This window comes from Elephas maximus, chromosome X (assembly GCF_024166365.1).
Source record: "Elephas maximus indicus isolate mEleMax1 chromosome X, mEleMax1 primary haplotype, whole genome shotgun sequence".
NCBI classification, from domain to species: Eukaryota; Metazoa; Chordata; class Mammalia; order Proboscidea; family Elephantidae; genus Elephas; species Elephas maximus.
In genome coordinates, this window is record NC_064846.1 from 138302257 (window position 1) to 138315168 (window position 12912).

Below are 12912 nucleotides of genomic sequence, written 5' to 3' on the forward strand. Positions count from 1 at the left end.
ATGAGTAGGGATTAATTGACTCGAAGGCACCTAACAACAACAACAATATACTCTTTGGGCCTGACTTGTTTCTGCTTACAAGGCAATGATGTAATGTTTGAGAAGTTCCACTTCTAGTATAATCAGCTCAGAGAGAAGGCTAACAGAATAATCAGGAAACCTCAACAATGTTTGGAAAACTTAAAATAGCCACTAGGATTGTTCTGTGGCCTCTGCACTACTCATGAGAAAACCTTTCCCTTTGCTGATATCAAAGTCATGTTAAGTGTGATTTGCATTTCTAGAGTAACTAAGCTGAGCTAGAGCTATAAGTCCAGGTCTAAAATTAACTACTAAAATTAAACCCGTTGCTGTCGAGTTGATGCTGACTCATAGTGACCCTACAAGACAGAGTAGAACTGCCCCATAGGGTTTCCAGGGAGCAGCTGGTGGATTCGAACTGCCGACCTTTTGGTTAGCAGTCAAGTTCTTAACCACTGCGTAAAATCACCAGCTTTATTCACAATCAAAAGAAGAATAAAGGATATATTTGGCTGTCAATACAAGCATTGCATCCTGAGGAAGTTTCAATATTTAAATAAAAATCTATGACAGTATGTCTCTGTCCAAAAAAATTTTTTTTCAAAGGCTTGAAAATTGAATCACCTCAAGACTAACTGTGGAGCCCTGGTGGCACAATGGTTAAGCACTTGGCTGTTAACCAAAAGGTTGGCATTTCGAACTCACCAAAAGGTTGGGGGTTTGAACTCATCAGCGGCTCTGTGGGAGAAAAGACCCGGTGATCTGCTCCCGTAAAGATTACCCATTGCTGTTGAGTCAATTCTGATTCACAGTGACCCTATAAGACAGAGTAGAACTGCCCCATAGGGTTTCTGAAGCAATAATCTTTATGGAAGCAGAGTGCCACGTCTGTCTCCCACTGAGCGGCTGGTGGGTTCAAACTGCCGACCTTTTGGTTAGCAGTCAAGTGCTTAACCACTGTACCACCAAGGTAAAGATCACAGCCTAGGAAACCTTATGGGGCAGTTCAGTTCTACACTGTCATACAGGGTCGCTATCAATCGGAATTGAAGGCACAGGATAATAAGATTAACTGCATACTTTAGGAAACACTTTCCAACCCATGACTGCAATTAGACATGAGGAGCAAAGAACACAGATAATGAAAAGAGGACTTCTGATTAGAAGGAGGAAGGGGAATGTGGGTTGAGGAACAGAGAACCCTGGCTGGATTAGGGCACACTGTGAGCATTGGGGAGAAGTGCACTTGGAGATCAATAAAACTTGAGAGAGGAGCCAAAAACAGATTGATCTTTTCTAGCTTTTACCAAAGGTTGGCCCTCTAGCCAAGTCAGGAAGGCACCACCTTCTCTTATCTTGCCCTGTCTTCTAGTTCTCCTACCCTCACCTCCCTAACCTTGAATGTAAACAAATAATATTAACATTAGTGTTTAGGTATATCTGGTGATAATGTTATTTTAAAAAGTCATTCTCAGTCTCAAATTATCAATGAAATTTTGATTTGTGTTCCATTAGTAATTTGCCTTTACTTTTCTGGGACGTGATGATCTTTGGTTTGAGGCTAAGTCACGAGGAGAAGGAAGATATCTATTGCTGAAGATGAATGGAGAAAAGTAAGAAAACTTTTGTTTGAGAATATCTGACATAATAGAAAAAGATGATGAAAATACAACCCTGGTTGCAAAATGTAAGTTCATTCCCTATGGAATAAAAAAAAAAAAAACCCAACAAGGTTTAATTTAAAGTTGAAAGGCAGTAATATTCTAGGTGACAGCTAGAAAAAGGCTTCCTTTTTCATAAGTGGTCAATATAACCATACACAATGGCTGACAGGGACATTTGGAAAAGCTTAAAACTTCCAAATATCAAGTTAAAAACAGAACTACTATATGAGCCAGCAACCTCAATCCTAGGCATATATCCAAAAGAATTGAAAGCAGGAACACAAACAGAAACCTGCACACCTATGTTCACTGCAGCACTATCTGCAATAGTGAAAAGGTGGAAACAGTTTAAATGTTCATCAACACATCGATGGATAAACAAAATGTAGAATGTATATATACACAATGGAATATTACTTAGCCATAAAGAGAAATTAAGTCCTGATTACATGCTACAACATGGATGAACCTTGATAACATTGTGCTGAGTGATATAAGTCAATCACAAAAGAACAAATATTGTATGATCTCACTGCTATGAAATATCTAGAAAAGGCAAATGGATACAGATCAAAGTTGTATTAGGAGGGAGGGGTTAAGTGGGAGTCATTGTTTAAGAAGCTGAGTGTTTATGGCGATAGAAAATTTGGCAGTAATTACTGTGATGGTTGAACATGACTAATATAATTGATATCACTAAATTGTACATGTAAAAAATGTTGAATTGGCAAATGTTGTGTTACATATATTCTTATAACAAAAAATAAACATTAGCTGTAGCAAGTTAGATGTGGAAAGACTTTCACATAGGGCTTTTCTCTTTTTCTGTGATTATCCTACTCTTGAATTCCACAAATGATGATTTGTGATTTCAGCCTCAATTAGGTGAAATGTTTTATTTTCTTTAAAGTCTAGTATGTCTTTAAGAATTTATTAAAATTGAATTATTAAAAAGGGAGATTCTAAACCATTCTTTTCTTTACAGTCTAATGGGATAGGAGGATGGCAAGCCTTCGGCTTGTTTACTTTGAACACTCAATCAGGAAAGACCAATCTCTAGAAGAGGACATCATGGTTGGTAAAGTAGAGGGTCAGTGAAAATGAGGGAAATCCTTAACGAGATGGATTGACATAATAGCCCTAACAATGGACTCAAACATACCAAAGATCGTGATGGTGCAGGACCAGGAAATGTTTTATTTTGTTATACGTAAGGTTGCTATGAGTCAGAGCCAACTGATGGCAATGAACAACAATTTAAAATTAAAATAACAAAAATCCTACCAAATCTAACCTTCATCAAGGCCACCGAGAAGGTCAATGAATGACTGCAAAAATCAGAGCTCTAAAATACAGAATTCTAGTAAATGTAAAGCTTTGTCAGTCTGGCAAGACTTTCAGTATACTTGTTGTGCCTCAACACGTTTTAAACAGCTAGCTAGAGTTTATTAAATCCTAGGATCCAATTGAAAATTAGATGTTTTCTTTATTAAAGGGAAGATCCTTTTTGTCCCAATAGAAATAAAATAAATTTGAGTTTTGATACAAAACAGTTAAACAGGAGAAAAACCCTATGGGGGCTCAATCCATTCTTTTAATATTAATAGAATAATAAGATTTTTTGCTTATTCTACCCATTTTGACTCCTTTAAAAAAACACATTAAAGAATAGGTAGTACACCATACTTTCAGCTGTATTATAGATTTTATATACCTTCCTGGTTTTTATTGTGGTTTTCCTTAAGTTATCCTTACTGGGATAAAATTTGTGCATTTCCATACTACAACATGAATGAAAATAGTGTCACTGAGACCTCTATGTTTGTCATAATTTTTGGATTTTTTTTCTTTACTGAAAACTACATATGGTAAAATTAATTCAAATGAGTACCTGGGTGGCGCCAACAGTTAAGCGCTTGACTACTGACTAAAAAATTGGTGGGTCGAACCTACCCAGAGGCTCCTCAGAAGACAGGCCTGGTGATCTTCTGAAAGGTCACAGCCTTGAAAACTCTATGGAGCAAGTTCTTCTCTGACATAAATGGGGTTGCCATGAGTTGGAATCATCTCAACAGCAACTAACAATAACAACAATGGTCACATAGTAGCAAAGCCAAAATTAAAAAATTAATTTGAATGAAGCATTTCAAAATAAAAATTTACAAGATCATCTTTAGAAGCCTTAAAAGAAATTATACACACACACACACATATATACACATACATACATCCTCTTAACAATTTAGACAGGTTTATACCTTAATAAAATTCTAAATGAAGATTAAAAAAGCTAAAGGTAGTTTCAGGAAAAAAAAAGCTTCGTTTGCTCCCATACCACATATGCCATGTGATGATTAAAATAGCAATTGTGGGTTTTAGAAAAATATATATATTCTTATCTATAAAAGCAATGGAAGACAAACTTGAAAATAAAAGTTTATCCAAAATTATACAGACGTTCCCTTTTCTAAATGTGGAGAAAACTTAAGATGCTTTTTTTATTTGTAAGTAAAAAATTAAATATATATTTGACAGAAAATTTTAATAGAAAATCTATTATCTACTATACTGTTACCTGAAAGATTCAATCATTTTCTTCACTAAAAGAATAATAACTCAACTAATAAAATACAAGTTAGTCAGCACATATTACAACCAAGTGTGACTTTGTAACAATAACAGGGTGGTCATATAGTATAGCAACCTGTAAGAGCTGGAACTTGACACAACTGCCTTGTTTTTCTGGGTCTCCCAAGTTTTCCACCTTTGACAGGGTGCAGTCTTAACGCTTTTCTATCACTCTCTGTTAGTGGAAAATATTTGAGTTTTCATTCTCTGACAGGTTTCCGTCTTACACAGGTTCCAGCTTTCGCAAGTTTTACTGTACTTCATTGTTGGCTGTGCTTTTAAGTTCTCTATCTGAAGCTAGACATGGTGTCATCACACCTCATCTAACTTCAGCGGGGAGGAGAGAGAACCACCATCAGCATCAGCCCAAAGCTGATTCCTATGAGGTGGGGTCAAACATAACTCCACCCTTCAAACTTTTGACCAGTTCTGACATCAGCCGTCCCTCCCAAAAATGGCACTCTCTGCTCTGCTGGATTTGATAATTCGCTGCAGTGGCCACACAGAACTCACAGACCATACTCACAGTTATGGGGCTTATTACAGAAGTTAACAGGTTACAACTCGGGATCAGAAAGCATGTAGGTAAAGTCTGGAAGCCTTCCCCAAAATGTAGAGCACATCTCTCCCTTCTTCAGTTCAGGACAGCTCTCTCATCTCTTGGCTGCACAGGCCTCCTCTCCACCCTCGGAGGACAGACTCTTCTCAGCTCCCTCAGGATAGGCCTCTTCTCTTGGCCCTCAGCCTCTGCTCAGGCCTGGACTCTGCCCTGCTTAGGCAAGTGTTACGAAGCTTTTTATCCGTGGATAAGTGCCCAGAGGCACCCCATTCCTCCAGGAAACCTCCTGCTCAGCTTTCTTATTCTGTGGGTGGGCGCATCCACTTGTAGCCACCTTGCTCCAGGAGCGGGGAAGCCCAATGCGCCATCTTGTGCTGGTCTCCTGGTTCTGCTGCCACCATTTCTCTGCATTGGACTCTGCCATGCTTGCCATCACTTTCCACTATCTCTCGCTGCTGACAAGCTGTCTCTTGCTGTCTTCAGTGTCACAGCTCTCTCTCTCTCCTGGGTATGGGAGGTTCTTAGCACAGGGACCCTAGTCCAAATGATGCATCCCACTCCTGGCTCTTCTTCTTAGTAGTGAGGTCTCCTCCTGCCTCTGGGATTGGCTCCCTTTAAGCATAGGGGATGGCAAAACTGACTAATCCCCTCATTAGGGTTTCATATACCTTATTTGCATGGTCCCACCCCAGCAAGAGTTCCATGCACTTTATTTATATTATTAGCAGGCTGTCCAACCCCTTGCTGGGCCACAAGCACCTTATCTGCATAGTCCCACCCAATCATTTTATGTGAGCCACAAGACTACGGCTAGAGGGGCCACATTAAGTTGCACCGCAACAACCTACCTTTGGAACAATTTTATCAGTAGACACAGACAATAGGTATCTTTGTATCCTGTTTTCTGAAAGTGTGTATCACTAGTTTATAATAGATGGCAATGAGATGTCTCTAGAAGCAAATGAAGCAAGAGATTAATTATATTCTAGAAGAAACAGTCATTTGTCTTTCAATCCAAGCTTTCTCAATGAATTCCTGAAGCAATGTCCACTCTCACTTATCAATGTAAACTCGTGAACAAAGAAAATAAAATACTTAAAGGAGGTGTTGCAGTAGACTTCTCTTGCAGTTGCACCCAGAATCAAAGTGCTGGTAATAAATATGGGCATAAACCTTGAACAGATGCTTTAGAATACACTTTGCCACAGATATAACATTTTTGAGAAATGAGACACTAATCTTAGAAGGAAAAAGTTTCAGGATCAAGCTAATCCTGAACCCAAGCCATCAAAGAGTCAATGAATTTTGGAGTGGAATGTTTGATTGGCATTTTAACATTAGTATCATCTGCCCAATGTTATTCAGATCTTGAACCTGCCGGCAAGACTGTACAGCTTGCTTCAGCAAAGACTTCTGTAATAGTTCTCTGTTTTCCAGGAGGTGTCGTGAATAAGAATAATTAACAGAATTCAGTAACATATCTAGTCACTAATGGGGGATCTCCAAGCTTCTCTCTTTTGCTAACCATCATTTAGAGGTAAGTCACAGTTACAGAGTAAAGGAATATAAAATACACATAGATATAATAATTAAATATCTAAAAGACTTGGGACAATCTCAATTTTAAATATCCTCTCCTATTTTATCCAAAAGTATGCTTGTATCTATCAGACTGTGTAGCCCAATTTTGATTTGGGAAATATAGCCAACTAGGCAGACGCAGAGAGGGGGCATCTAATGACTTACTGGGTTCTCTCAGGAGAAGGACAGAAATAGAAAATTAAAGGCTCCTTAAGCAACATTGAATTCAAGGGTCATGAAGGCAACAATACGATTTTGAAGCTGCTTGAACAGAACTGCAAGAAAATAGGAGGGGACAAAGCAAAGGGGACTAGAAATGCTGTTTTCAGGAGGCAAGCTCTGTAGACACATTTCTTTGAGATTTGGTAGGAGGTGAAAATGTGACAAAAGGGAGGAAGAAAGAAGAAAGCTCATCCTAATCTTTTCTCGAAGGTGAAAATAACCTACAGGAAGACTTGCATCAACTCTAGATTCCTCATTTTGGAGCTCTAAGCAGCCCTAGAGTAATTTTTTTTTTCTTTATTTCAGAGAAGAAACCATTCCATTCTTGAGGAATGGCCTTGGATATCTTTTAGGGTAATGTGGATATCACTGTATCACAAGTAGATAAGATAATTTATTCAGGGACATGTAGTCCTTAAAACCATTCCTTTCAGTTAAGATGCATTCCAGGGAATGTTCCAAGAGTCTGTGTAAATGACATTTATATAGAACAACTCTTCATCATTCTCTGGTCCAAGGTAGATTTCCTATTTTGAGTCACAAAACTTGGATTTGAACTTGGTTCTGCCACTGGCTGACTGTGAAATCTGGAGCAAGCCATTTGAATTTCTCTGAGCCTGTTTCTTCATCTACAGAAAGGAGACAAGCTCTTCTTTACAGACCTTTTAGGAAGATTAAATGGCCTAAAATACATAAAAGTGCTCTGAAAATGACAAAATGATGTATAAGGATAGTTAACAGTACTCTTTGGCCTGGCTGCCATGGTGTGGAGGGAGAGTGTGCTATCAACAAATAAGGCAGAACTTAACCAATGAGCTGAAAAGATATATTACACAATGGCAACACTCATATACTACAAAAATATTTTTTACTCCTGAATAACATCAAATTCTATTTACAATGTCAGTCCCAACTTTTTCTCCCTATTTGACTTTGACTCCTATAATAATTAAAGATTTATCATAAATGGTTATTAATGATGCTCTTCAATAAAGTGAATGGAAATGTTTTATCAACCACAATCTTCACTGCCAAAACAGTCTTACAAATAAGACTAGAGATAGAGGTATCATTAGAACAAACAGAATGCTCAATATCCCTTCATGGATGGTACTCATGTGATATCTTTGTTGTATTCTTACCTTAACTCTTCACCAAACGTTTCCTGAGTATCTGCTAAACATTCACACTTTGGTAGGTTACTACAGTGGACATGAAGATGATTAAGACACAGTGCTCTCACCATCTAGTGAGAAGGAGGCATTTGGTAATAACCAATAAAAAGGCCAACTGTCATGGAGTTCTCTGAGAAAGGTCCAAGTATTGTGGGTATATACAGAAAAGACTGATTGCTTCCAACTGCGGACCTAGGAGGGTTCTGTGGGGAAGGTTATTTGGAGCAGGGCCGTGGTGGATGGGCAGGACTCCTTTGTCAGGTACAGCAGAGGAGGTTGGGGGTTAGCAGCTAGGCCAAGATGCAAGCTTGAGCTTGGTCGAGAAAATGGATGAAAGTAGGATGTATTAGAATATACTAGCTACAACAACATGTTTGAAACACAGGGAGTACAGAAGATAAAGTTGAAACAGCAGGACAAGAGAAAATTGTGGAAGGCTCTTTTGAATGCCCAGCTGAGAAGCTGGATTTTTTTTTTTTTGTAGATGCAGAAATCAAATGAAGGAAGAATGCCATGATGGGTCTTGGTTCTGGAAAGATGCACAACTAGAGTCAGTACTGAGGGTTTACTGGTGAGGCGGGAAAAAGACTAAAGGGAAGCCAACCAGATAAGGAGCTGTGGTGATAATCTACGTCAGAGGTATTGAGGACTAGGAGCAGGCAGTAGCAGCAGAAAGCAATGGATGAATACCCAGTGCCGTCGAGTCGATTCGGACTCATAATGGATGAATGGCAGTGTGCTTTTTCATCTTGAGGTGACATACTCCTTGAGGGCACTGGCCACAGACATACTGTGTTGCCTAGATTAGGAGAGAGGTCTTGGTGCCTTGGGCTAAACCAAGAGATGAAAGTACTCAAGTCCCACAAATTTGAGCAATTACTCCTTTAACAACTTGCCCGGTAGCATTTGTCTGAAAAAGGCACACTAAGTTAGAAATGATCACATGTAGAAGCTTTTTTAACTAAGAAACCTGTGATATAATAAACATAATACTAAAAGTAAAAGTCCAAAGATTTTCATTATCCTGATACTACACAATACCCCTGATCTTTACATCTTTGTCCTGTCTGAAGTAATTGTGAATTTCCTCTGGCCTTTTACTTCCACAATTTCTGCTATTTTTACGTCAACATCTTCTGCAGGTGATGGCTAACAAATGGAATTGTCTCACTAACGTGCTATGATGGTGAACATAAGTAATGGCTTCTGCATTTGATGATGAAAAATAAGATGAAATAATTTGTTCCCATTTGTGACTGAGTCAATGAACCCACTTTTAAAAATGCTTTGAAATACATGATATGGATGGCCAAACACATGCACAAATCACATAATCATAAAATTAAATGACCTGTCTTGTTTTTAAAACTCTAATCTCAGAGACAAAATCTAATACCACCATCAGCATTGATTCTTTTCACACCAAAAGGATGAGTTCTCAATACAGTATTGCATTCATTTTCTTCTTTCGGGTAAAAAAAACTGAGTTTGCAAATGGAGCTAAACAGATTCTTTTAGAAAACAATTAACAATTAATGACGCTAAGTGAAGATGCCTGGCACTTTTCCATGTGTGCAAGTGTACGCACTCTGCATATCTATGCCAAAGCTAGAAAGAACACTTACCTGTTTTCTTCTTCAAGATCTGTTAGGATTCTCTCTATCTCCCCTTTTTCCTCACTTACTCAGGAAATCAAGATCTGGCCAGGAACATGAGGGGAGTCCAGATTCAAACTTTGGCGGTAATGCTGGATTAACAAATGCTCATAGTCTCTGGAAAATAAAATCAAACATTTTGCCCCCTCTCTCCAATTTTCCTTTAGGGATCAGGAACCTGCGAGTGTATATGAAAACAGAAACATTTATTAGCATTTGACAATTAATTAGACCTTACTTTCTGCTTTCAAGGAGATTTTGGCATTGTTAAGATGTGGTTTAGTATCCTATTGGTGACAATTCAGAGTGTTTCTTACTCAAATTTCGAGTTGAATTTGATTGGCCTATTTATATGGGTAAATAAAAGACAGAATTAAAGAGACACTGGGATATGACATAGGCAGTTTAACCAATAGCTGATAGATATTAAAACATATAATAAGGGTTCTACAGTCCATCAAGCTGTTCACCAACCCACACTCTTGTTGGTATTAACTAGGAACGATTCTGCAGCCAGCCCTTAAAATCATTAAAAAAAAAAACAAAAAACGTTGCTGTCGAGTCAATTCTGACTCATAGCCACCCTACAGGACAGAGTAGAATTGTCCCTATAGGATTTCCGAGGGGTAGTGGTGCATACAAACTGCTGACCTTTTGGTTAGCAGCCGAGCTCTTAGCCACTGCACCACCAGGGCTCCTTTAATATCGTATCATAAATATATTCTTAGTAAGAGAGAATGGGTAATGTAACCTTTTTCCAATCAGAAAGTGCTGCCATAGAGCTTTTTTAAAAGTCATAAAAGTAAGATGGTAACACCAATTGAACTATGGATAAATGAATACTTTATTCATTTACTGTTTGGATAGAACAACAAAAAATTGAAAAGAAACATTAAGGTGACTGTTTAAAGGAAGATCGAATAACTCATTCCTTAGAGCAGTTTATAAGGACTAACCCTGGGGAAAAATTGGGTAAAAAGCCTACATTTTGGGAGGCAGCTGTAACCCTTCCTGGACTAAAACCATAAAACCAAACCCATTGCCATCGAGTTGATTCCAACTCACAGCCACCCTGTAGGACAGAGTAGAACTGCCCCTTACGGTTTCCAAGGAGCACCTGATGGATTCCAACTGCTGACCTTTTGGCTAGCAGCTGTAGCTCTTAACCACTATGCTACCAGCGTTTCTTTTCCCGGACTAAGAGCTCTTTAATACACAGGAATAAATTATTTTCTAAATGCGTTGCTTAAAGCTCCTGAAATGCTTGCTTATTCTACTCTTAATGAGAAGCTAAAGTTCTTTGGTTCTAGTTAGGTATCATTAAGATAATACTTCCTCTCCCCACACTCAATTTCCTTTTCTCATATGCCTGTTTTTTTTTTTTTAACTGTTATTTTATTTTTATTGTGATTTAGGCGAAAGTTTACAGAGCAAATTAGTTTCTCATTCAAAAATCTATACATAAATTGTTTCATGGCATTGGCTGCAATTCCGCATTGTGTCAGCACTCTTCCCTTTTCCCTTTCCACCCTGGGTTCACCTTTTCCATTCGTCCAGTTTTCCTGTCCCCTTCCACCTTCTAGTCTTTGTTCCTGGGCAGGTGTTGCCCATTTGATCTCATATACTTAATTGAGCTAAGAAGCACGTTCCTCAAGTGTTACTGTTTATCTTATAGGCCCGCCTAAGGGCTGAAAGGAAACCCTGGTGGCGTAGTGGTTAAGTGCTACCAACCAAGAAGTCGGCAGTTCAAATCCGCCAGGCGCTCCTTGGAAACTCTATGGGGCAGTTCTACTCTGTCCTATAGGGTCGCTAAGAGTCGGAATCGACTCTATGGCAGTGGGTTTGGGTTTTTGGAAGGGCTGAAAGGGTGGAACTTCAGGAGCGGCCTCAAGTCCGAGTTAGAAAGGTGTCTGGGGGCAATAGTCTTAGGGGTCCCTGTTTTCTAAGTTGAAAAAAAATCAGATTATTTGTGAAAAAATTCTGATTTAAATGCTTTTTGGTCCACCAAACCAGATAATCTCCTTAAACTACTTCATTTTACAAAGTTAAGAGGTTAAAGAAACAGCTCAAAGTAGTGTATTGTTTTGATAATATGTAGGCTTAAAAAGGGAGCATAAAAGCAATTTCCTAGGGAAAGATAGGAACTGCTCTCAGAAAATTTTTCCATCAACAATGTGAGAGGGCTGTTGTTCGGTGCTGTTCAGTCGATTCCAACTCATAGTGACCCCTAGAGGCCCCATGTGACAGAGTAGAACTGCTCCACAGGATATTCTTGGTTGTAATCTTTACAGAAGTAGATCACTCAGGTCTTTCTCCCGAGGAGCCGCTGGGTGGGTTTGAACCCCCAACCTTTCGGTTGACCCTCCAACCTTTTGACTAGCAGCCCAGCGATTAACCATTGTGCCACCAGAGCTCCTTTTTTGAGAGTGCTAGAGGCTCTGCTAAGTAAGACCTTAGGAAAATGCCCAGGTACTACGTCGTGAAGTGAATTCTATCCTGACATAGTAGACAGCCACAAAAATGTACAAGTGGATGCCCCAAAACCACTGTGATAAATGTATATTCACAGCTCCTTTGATTGCCTTCTCTGCCCCCCCCCCCCGCCTTTTTTTGCATTGCATGCCCTTCCTACACTTAGATTCTATGACATATATGAGCTGCATGGACAGATAGATGCAGGCCAACATATTATTAACGTAGCAAAAACAAAAACAAACGAACAGAAAATCCTATCAGCTTCTCAATTCTCATTAGCAGGAAGCTCGTTACCTGCTGTGGTTATGTTAACTTATTGCCCCAACAAGAGGATTGGTTGATATGGAAAAGTAATTATTAGACATGTACTTATGTTGCTACAGGGGAAAGAAAACAGTCAGTACTATGCACTGGCATTAAAAAAAAAAAAATGCCATGCCGGGGTCATGTTGCTCCTGGCAAGCACCAGGCTCCACTCTTTGACCCCCGGAGGAGCAGCACCAGCTACACCTCCCGCGCCGCGAGGAGCATGGTTCCCGCCGACGGCCGCAGACATGGCTCTTTACTGGACAACTTCGGCATGTACCTGCAGTCCAGCCCGCCACCGCCGTCCTCTTCCTGCCAGCGAACCACTCTGTGTCGTGCAGAGCGGAGGATGAGAATGCCGCGTCCCCGGGTGCTCTGCCGGGCGTCAGCGCCCCCTTCTGGCTGGCGGACTACGCTAAGCCTCTGCCGCTGGGACTTTGGCGGCTCTCAGCAGCCCTTAGCTCAGCCTCACGCTGGACTCACTGTGCAAGCCCAGCCACGAGGACCATGTGAAGACGGTGTGGCCTCCCTACTTGTATTCGGTGCTCACCGCCATGGCCATCCAGAGCGCGCCCAAGCTCAAGGTGAAGTTCATGCCACTTGGCCAGCAGCTCCCCAGGCTACCA

The 12912-nt window shown here is 39.9% G+C and overlaps 1 long non-coding RNA gene across 2 annotated transcripts; it reads right to left on the reverse strand.

The window, feature by feature from the left end:
* Window positions 1-4267: 4267 nt before the first annotated feature.
* On the reverse strand, window positions 4268-12625 carry LOC126068619 (uncharacterized). 2 transcript variants are annotated; one of them, XR_007515747.1, is made up of 4 exons: window positions 12567-12625; window positions 9476-9622; window positions 5721-5823; window positions 4268-5484 (listed from the first exon to the last, which is right to left on the reverse strand). It is a non-coding gene; the product is annotated as an uncharacterized LOC126068619 (long non-coding RNA). The 2 variants fall into 2 exon arrangements; XR_007515746.1 differs by lacking the exon at window positions 12567-12625 and having other exon boundaries at window positions 9476-9856.
* Between the last annotated feature and the right edge of the window lie 287 nt (window positions 12626-12912).